Source organism: Loxodonta africana, chromosome X (assembly GCF_030014295.1).
Source record: "Loxodonta africana isolate mLoxAfr1 chromosome X, mLoxAfr1.hap2, whole genome shotgun sequence".
NCBI classification, from domain to species: Eukaryota; Metazoa; Chordata; class Mammalia; order Proboscidea; family Elephantidae; genus Loxodonta; species Loxodonta africana.
Genome location: NC_087369.1, coordinates 92,781,644 through 92,791,767, shown reverse-complemented (window position 1 = coordinate 92,791,767; position 10,124 = coordinate 92,781,644).

The following is a 10,124-nucleotide window of genomic DNA, read 5'->3' as shown; positions in this document are numbered from 1 at the left end:
ATTTCTTGGCATAGAAGAGTGAGCACCTCCAGTGCTGCATCTGTTTGTTGAAACATCTCAATTGATATTCCATCAATTCCTGGAGACTTGTTTTTTGCCAATGTCTTCAGAGCAGCTTAGACTTCTTCCTTCAGTACCATCGGTTCCTGATCATATGCCACCTCTTGAAATGGTTGAATATCGACTAATTCTTTTTGGTATAATGACTCTGTGTATTCCTTCCATCTTCTTTTGAGGCTTCCTGCATCGTTTAATATTTTCCCCATGGAATCCTTCACTATTGCAACTCGAGGCTTGAATTTTTTCTTCAGGTCTTTCAGCTTGAGAAACGCCGAGTGTGTTCTTCCCTTTTGGTTTTCCATCTCCAGCTCTTTGCACATGTCATTATAATACTTTATTTTGTCTTCTTGAGAGGCCTTTTGAAATCTTCTGTTCAGTTCTTTTACTTCATGAATTCTTTCTTTTGCTTTAGCTGCTCGACGCTCAAGAACAAGTTTCAGATTCTCCTCTGACATCCACCTTGGTCTTTTCTTTCTTTCCTGTCTTTTCAGTGACCTCTTGCTTTCTTCATGGATGATGTCCTTGATGTCATTCCACCACTCATCTGGTCTTCGGTCACTAGTGTTCAGTGCGTCAAATCTGTTCTTGAGATGGTCTCTAAATTCAGGTGGGATATACTCAAGGTCATATTTTGGCTCTCGTGGACTTGCTCTGATTTTCTTCAGCTTCAACTTGAACTTGCATATGAGCAATTGATGGTCTGTTCCACAGTCGGCCCCTGGCCTTGTTCTGACTGATGATATTGAGCTTTTCCATCGTCTCTTTCCACAGATATGGTCAATTGATTTCTGCGTGTTCCATCTGGCGAGGTCCATGTGTATAGTCACCGTTTATGTTGGTGAAAGAAGGTATTTGTAATGAAGAAGTCATCGGTCTTGCAAAATTCTATCATTCGATCTCCAGTATTGTTTCTATCACCAAGGCCATATTTTCCAACTACTGATCCTTCTTCTTTGTTTCCAACTTTCGCATTCCAATAGCCAGTAGTTACCAGTGCATCTTGATTGCATGTTTGATCAATTTCAGACTGCAGCAGCTGATAAAAATCTTCTATTTCTTCATCTTTGGCCCTAGTGGTTGGTGCATAAATTTGAATAATAGTCGTATTAACTGGTCTTTCCTTTAGGCGTATGAATATTATCCTGTCACTGACAGCGTTGTACTTCAGGATAGATCTTGAAACGTTCTTTTTGACAATGAGTGCAACACCGTTCCTCTTCAAGTTGTCATTCCCAGCATAGTAGACTATATGATTGTCCGATTCAAAATGGCCAATACCAGTCCATTTCAGCTCACTAGTGCCTAGGATATTGATGTTTATGCGTTCCATTTCATTTTTGATGATTTCCAATTTTCCTAGATTCATACTTTGTACATTCCAGGTTCCAATTATTAATGAATGTTTGTAGCTGTTTCTTCTCATTTTGCGTCGTGCCACATCAGCAAATGAAGGTCCCGAAAGCTTGACTCCATCCACGTCATTAAGGTTGACTCTACTTTGAGGAGGCAGCTCTTCCCAAGTCATCTTTTGAGTGCCTTCCAACCTGTGGTGCTCATCTTCCAGCACTATATCAGACAATGTTCTGCTGCTATTCATAAGGTTTTCACTGGCTAATGCTTTTGAGAAATAGACTGCCGGGTCCTTCTTCCTAGTCTGTCTTAGTCTGGAAGCTCAGCTGAAACCTGTCCTCCATGGCTGACCCTGCTGGTATCTGAATACCAATGGCATAGCTTCCAGCATCACAGCAACACACAAGCCCCCACAGTACGACAAACTGACAGACTGTGTGTGCTTAATGCACACAAAATCACAGATAATATATACCAGTTGATTTCATTTATCAAGTTAGAGATTTGTAAATACTGTATATCAAAATATTGGTGTATTTAGAGTAAAAAAAAAAAAACCCATTGTCACTGAGTCGTTTCCCACTCATAGCGACCCTATAGGACAGAGTAGAACTGCCCCATAGGAGCAGCTGTTGGAGATTTGAACTGCTGACCTTTTGGTTAGCAGCTGAGCTCTTAACCACTGTGCCACCAAGGCTCCATATTTAGAGTGAATGATATAAAATGTGTTCCTTTAACGGTATATATATTTTCAGATGGTGCCTTACTGCTTGAGGAATAAATACCAAATGTACCAATTCTGGCCAACTTTTAAAGATGACCAAAAGTCCAGAAGGGGCTTCTGTTTCAGACTTTTCCTTTCTTAGGGGGAATCAATGTGGAGCTTAAATTCTAGTTTATTTGATATGCAGTTCCTAAATATAAATCAAGGAACAGCCAAAACAAGAGGTAAAAGAGGGGGAAAGAGACTTAGCTGGGGGAAGAGTTGGAGTTATAGAGTAAATTGAAGGGAATTAAAAAGGCATGTAATGAAGAAACCAAGAGGGCTTCCTTTACGTGGTATTTTTGAGCTCTTCAAAAATTAATAGGCAAATGAGCAAAATCCATGATTAGAATATTAGTACACTTATGGGCCTAACACAGTGCTGTGTTCTGTTTGAGTCAGAGATTCATAGAATGTTTTAGCTAAATGAGTCATATGAAATGTATTTAGTCCAGCAGTTCTGAAATTTTTTGGTCTCGGCATCCCTTTATACTAAAAAATTATTGAGAAACCCAAAAAGCTTTTATTTAAAACTAATAAGAATTTAAAAAATAACTATGTATTACTTCATTTGAAAATGGCAATAGTAAACTGTTTACATAGCAACATGAATAACATATTTATGAAAATTAGATTTCCAAAATTAAAAGAATTAGTGAGAAGAGTGGCATTGTTTTACATATTTGAAAACCTCCTTAATATTTAGTTTAATAGAAGATAGCTGGGTTCTCAACGAGCTTATGCATTCAATCTGTTGTGGTATGTAACATTTGGAAAATTTTACATTCATAAGACAATTAAAGGGAATGGGAAAAATAAATTCTTAGCATTATTATGAAAATTATTTAACCTCACAAACCCCTTGGAAGAGTCTCAAGGACCCCTAAATGTCTTTCTTCAGCTGAGCAAACAATTTATTTTTTTGAGTTTAAGTCCATACAATATTTTGAGTACTGTGGACATAAATACACAACAGAGCAACAGGGTTTTAGTATGGCACTTATGAACTTAATACATTGTTTCTGTTCTGTGACATCAACTCTTAATACGTAGGATTAAGTGTTCCTTTACCCACCATAGCACTTTTGATTCAATAAGCAGAAAAACTCATCTAATTAACTACCACCGGGTGACTAGCAAGGTTTATCTCAATCTGTGTCATCCTGATATGTGAAGAAAAATCAGTACTTATATGTTACTAGACAGTCTGAAAAGTTATTAATTACAAATAAAAAATCTCCAGATGGTATAAAGACAACTTGGATAATCTTAAATTTTAGTTGTAAGAAGATCATTATGTAACAAGTTTTTCTCTAATTTGGTCATATGGCTATTAAAAGACTTAAGCCTCCACAACACAGTGTCTCCCACCCCCTAATATGTGCCCTTCTATTTTGGGGATTATGATGGAGTATTTTGACTTGTAATGTTGAGAGGTATTTTCCCGAAAGTGACACAAAGGTGCCTCATCACTGTTGGTACATCCTGTCCTTGCTGGTAACATGCTGCTTCTTCTTGATGCCCTCCCCCTCCTCCTTTCCCATAGTAGCATTGGATGAAAATAAAAAAGATAAGTTAGACTTTATCAAAATTAAAATCCTCTAATCAAAGGACATCATTACGAAAATGAATAGTCAAATCAAAAACTAGGTGATGTAGTTACAAAATAAATATACCTGAAGAAGTCTCCCAACTCAATCATAAAAAGATAAACAGCCCAAGTAAAATCAACAAAAAGTTAGAACAGATACTTCACAAAGGAAGATATATGAATGGCCAATAAGCTTATGAAAACATGTTCTACATCATTAGTCATCAGAGAAATTAAAAAACAAACCCCACAATGAGATAGCTACCACTACAGATTCACTGGGATGGCTAAAATTAAAATGGCTGACAGCATAAAATGTTAACAAGGGTGTAAAGCACTGGAAACTTTAACACATTCTTGGTGGCAGTATAAAAGTTTACAATCGTTTTAGAAAAAGTTCTGGCAGTTTCTTATATAACTAAGCCCTGTAAACCAGTAATTCTATTCCTAGGTATTTATGCAAGAGAAATTAGATAATACATCCACAATAGACTTGCACAAGAATATTCATAGCAGCTTTATTCATAAAAATTCAAAACTGGAAACAGCACAGGTACTCATTAATAGAATAAACTGTGGTATATCCATGCAGTGGAATACTATTCATCAGTTGGAAAAAAAAAAAAAAAGCTAGTATTGTTTTCTTGATTTCCTTTTCAGAATACTCCTCATTAGTGTGAAGGAACCTGTCTTAGTCATTTAGTGCTGCTATAACAGAAATACCACAAGTGAGTGGATTTAACAAAGAAAAATTTATTTTCTCACAGTCTAGTGGGCTAGAAGTCCAAATTCAGGGTGTCAGCTCCAGGGGAAGGCTTTCTTTCTCTGTTGGCTCTGCAGGAAGGTCCTTCTCATCATTCTTCCCCTGGACTAGGAGATTCTCCATGCGGGAACCTGGGTCCAAAGGACATGCTCTGCTCCTGGTGCTGCTTTCTTGGTGGTATGGGTCCCCAACTCTCTGCTTGCTTCCCTTTCCTTTTATCTCTTTTAAGATAAAAGGTGGTGCAGGCCATGCCCCAGGGAAACTTCCTTTATATTTTATGTGACCTTAGTAAGGGTGTTACAATCCCATCCTAAACCTCTTTAACATAAAATTACAATAAAAAAATGGAGGACAACCACCCAATACTGGGAAACATGGCCCAACCAAGTGGACACATATTTTTGGGGGATACAATTCAATCCATGACAGAACCTGATTTTTGTGTGTTGATCTTGTACCCTGCAATGTTGCTGAATTCTTCTATTAGTTCCAGCATTTTTCTTGTGGAATTTTTAGTGTTTTCTATGTATCTGATCATGTCATCTGCAAATAGAGACAGTTTTACTTCTTCCTTTCTGATTTGGATACATTTAATTCAGAGCCCTGGTGGCCCAGTGGTTAAGCATTCAGGTGCTAACCAAAAATTTTGCAGTTTGACTCCACCAGCCACTTCTTGGAAACCTTATGGGGCAGTTCTACTCTGTCCTATAGGGTCGCTATGAGTTGGAATCAACTCGATGGCAACGTGTTTGGTTTTTTGGTTTTTATGGACATAATACGGAGCCCTGGTGGTGCGGGAGTTAAGAGCTATGGCTACTAACCAAAGGGTAGGCAGTTCAAATCCACCAGCCAGTCCTTGGAAACCCTGTGGGGCAGTTCTACTCTGTCCTCTAGGGTCACTATGAGTTGGAATCGACTAGACGTCAATGTTTTTTTTTTTTTTTTTTTGCTAGGGACATAATAGACTTATGCAAAGAAAATCATAAAACACTACTACAAGCGACTAAAAAAGTCCTACATAAATGGAAGGATATTTCGTGCTCATGGATTGGAAGAATTAACATAATGAAAATGTCAATACTACCTAAAGTGATCTACAGATACAATGCAATCCCTATACAGATTCCAACAGTATTCTTTACTGAAATGGAAAAACTAACAACCAACTTCATATGGAAAGGAAAGGGACTCCGAATAGCCAAAGCAATATTAAAGAAGAACAAAGCAGGAGGTCTCACACTCCTCAATATCAAAACATATTATGCAGCCACTATAATCAAAACAGCCTTATTTTGGTTCAACTATAGACACATAGACCAATGGAATAGAATTGAGAACCCAAAAATAAATTCATCCATTTATGGACAATTGATTTTCAACAAGAGGTCAAACCCATTGAATGGGGGAGAAACAGTTTCTTTAATAAATGGTGCTGGCAAAACTGGATATTTACTTGCAGAAAAATAAAACAGGAACCATACCTCACTCCATACACAAAAACTAACTCAAAATGTATCCAAGACCTAAATGTTAAACCTAAAACTATAAAGTTTCTGGAAGAAAACTATGAGACTTAATTTTTTTTTTAATTGGATAACAAACATAACTATAAATGCATGACTTGCAGAAGACAATTTAGATAAACGGAACCTGATATAATTAAAAATTTATGATCATAAAAATACTTTATTGAAAGAGTAAAAAGACAACCTACAAACAGAAAAAATTTTCGGGAATGACATTTCTGATAAGGGTATGATCTCAGAAATTTATAGAAAATTTCAACAACAAAAAAAGACAAACAACCCAATTATAAAATGAACAAAGGACATGAACAGGAACTTCACTGAAGAGGACATCCAAACAGTCAACAAACACATGAAAAGATGCTCACAATCATTAGCCACTAAAAAAAAAATGCCATTAGAGAGATGCAAATCAGACTATAATGAGATACCTTCTCACCTCAGCTAAAATAGAACTGATAAAAAAAAAATAAGTGTTGGTGAGAATGTGGTAAGACTGGAACAATTATCCATTGCTGGTGGAACTGTAAAATGGTACAACCACTATGAGAAGTAATACGGTGCTTCCTCAAAGAACTAGAAATAGAACTATCTTACTCAGAAAAAATGATCCAGGAATCTCACTCCTAGATATATAGCCTAGAAACATAATAGAAGTGAAACAAACAGACATATACACACCTATCGTCTTAGGCTGGGTTCTCTAGAGAAGCAAAACCAGTGAAATTTATGTATATGTATATATATATCCCACAGTGGTTAAGAGCTACAGCAAGCTATGGCTGCTAACCAAAAGGCTGCCAGTTCAAATCTACCAGGTGCTCCTTGGAAACCCTATGGGGCAGTTCTACTCTGTACTATAGGGCGCTATGAGTCAGAATTGACTCAATGGCAATGGCTTTGGTTTGGTTTTTTTGTTTATATAAATATAAAGAGAGAAAAACAGAGAGAGAGAGGGAGATTAATCTCAAGGAAATGGCTCACGTGGTTGTAGAAGCTGGCAAGTCCCAAGTTTGTGAATCAGACATTAGACTGGAGGCTTCTCCTGACTCATGTAGCTGCATGGGCTGATGAACCCCAGATCAGCAGGTTAGACAGCAGGCTGATGGCTCACAGGCTGCGGAAACTGATGAATCCCAAGATCGACAGGCAATATGGTAGGCCACTGGCTCCAGTCCCAAGAACCAGATGTCAGCTGATGGTAAGCTGATGGTAAGCCAGATGCAGGATCCAGGGTGAGCAACAGCCAGTGAGCTTTGCCAGAAAGTCTATATATATTGGATGAAGGCCATATCCCTGGGGAAGCTCCTCTTACAACTGAACCAATTGCAGAGCCTTCTCTTAGTCTGGGCCCCACTCAAAACTAGCATCTTTTCTAGTCACTTGATTAATAGGCTAGAGTAGCACACTCAGATGAAGGATATGTTGCCTCCAAAATCCAAAGAAGTGCACCAGGGATTGTGACTCTTTTTTAATTGTGGGAAGGACCAGATGCATAACTTATCCTCCACTTTAGAGGGGCTATCTCGACATGCCCCACACCACTGGGCTCCTAAAAATTTTATTGAGGTGGAAGTTGCCTGAATTTTTTGGATTAATATATATATATATACATATGTGTGTGTGTGTGTATATATATATATAAGTATAAATGTATGTCAAGGAAATGGCTCACATGGTTGTACAGGCTGGCAAGTTCCAAGTCCATGGGTCAGTGTCAGGCTGCAGGCATCTCATGACTCACATAACTGCAGGGGCTGACAAACCTAAGACCAGTCAGATAGCAGGTTGCTGGCTCATGGGCTGCAAACGCTGACAAATCCAAGATCGCCAGGTAAGATGGCTATGCTGGCTCACAGGCCACAGGGGCTGATGAATCCCAAGACTGGCGGGCAATACGGCAGGTCACTGGCTCAAATCATAAGAACTGGAGGTCAGATGATGATGAGCCAGATGTAGGATCCAGAGTGAGCAAAAGCCAATGAGCTTTGCCAGAATGTCCATATATATTGGATGCAGGCTACACCCCTGAGGAAACTCCCCTTACAACTGATTGGCTGATCACATCATGGAAGTAATTACATTATATCACAAAATGGAGGATAACTACATCATTACTTAACTGCCAAATCACATCATTACATAACTGCCAAGCCACTGAGAATCATGACCCAGCCAAGTTGACACACAACGTTAACCATCACACCTATATTCATTGCAGCATTATTCCCAACAGCAAAATAAATAAATAACCTAAGTGACCATAAATGGATGAATAGATAAGCAAAATGTGGTACAAACATACAGTGGAATAGTACGCAACTATAAAGAACAATAATGAGTCCACAAAACATGGATGGACCTGTAGGATATAATGCTAAGTGAAGTAAGTCAATCACATGAGGACAAATATTGTAGGATCCCACTTTTATAAGACAAAAATAGATATATATATAGAGAGACCAATGTTCAATGGTGGTTACTGGGGTCGCGGTGGATGGAGGTTGAATCACACCCTAAATCATAGATACTTGTTACTTTTGGTGATGGGAAAAGTAGCACTGAATGCGGGTGTAGTGAACACAGCTTGACCAAAGTAAACGATTTCACAAAGAAACACTCAAGAGAAAAGGATATTTGTACTAAATAATTTGACATATATAATTTGGCAACAACACCAACAATGACCAAAAAATGAGTGTATGGTCATATTTGTATGTGTATAGGCATATAGTTATATGGGTAGGCACAGATAGAATCTATATGTACATGTAAGTACAGGTACGTGTATACAGGCACATATATTCTTAGAAGACAATTACAGATACTTCTCAGACATAACCAAACACCTCATGAGATTGGTTTCCTAGGTTTGAAGGCTTAGGACTTTAGTCTCAGGGGACAACTCAGTCAGTTAGCGTTAATATAGTTCATAAAGTTCTTGTGCTGCATTCTAGTGAAGTGAGTAGTATCTGGGGTCTTAAAATCTTGCAAGCAGCCATCTAAGATACGACCAGGGATTTGAACAGGTTGAAACCGGTTCAGTCATGGCCTACTAAGCGAAACTGGAACTGATCCAATTTTTAAAAAAATTTGATTGATCCAGAACCACAAGCAGAATGGGAAAAATTACAGGTTGAAGCATTGGAATGGGAGGCTTGGAAGAGGAGTAGTAAGCCCTTTCAGGAGCCCAGTGCGTGAGACTGGATTACTGCCAGCACTGAGGAGAAGAACACTCATTCAATGCGATGCTGTCGGCCGCCATCTTTGAGTGTGGCACTGCTGTTTCTGACTCTGTGCAAAATCTGACAGGCAATAGATTTGGTTGCTATGCAATGCATATGCTGCCCTTGTTTTCTAAGAGGAAGGTTAAGTTTCTCGCAGGGTTTCAACCCATAATTTTTCCCTTTCCTGTCATGTCTCCAGTTCACTCAAAGTTTAAAAATTTGATGCTGTTCTGGTGTCTCTTCCTTGGCCATGATTAAATGGGGAAGAACCGGTTCGAAGCTCTGGATACAACTATTCATCTCTACTCATCAGGAGCAAAAGACCAAAAAAGAAATCAGACTCTCAATGAATAAACCAGTCTACAGGGCTAATAGCCTACGTAAGCCATGGCCTCATCTACCTTGAGGCCAGAAGAACTAAATGGTACCTGGCTACCACTATTGACCATTCTGGTCAGGGCCACATTAGGTGGACCCTGATACAAGGGGAGAAAAACACGGAACAGAACTCAAATTCTTAAAAAGTCCAGACTTACTGGACCAGTTGAGACCAGAAGATGCCCTGAGACTATCGTTCTGAGATACTCTTTAAACCTTGAATCGAAACTATCCCCTGAGATTACCTTTTAGTGACATACCAAAGTGGCACACAAAATAAAGCATTTTACCTGTAAGTACAGTGCTTTACTAAAAAACCACCTATATGAGACCAAAAGGTCAACATTTACTCTAAAGCAAAGATGAGAAGATACAGGAGCAGGGAAAACAGAGTACTGAAATTGCAACAACCAGAATGCTATTAAAGAGAATGCTGACACACTGTGAAAAATGTAACTAATGTCAT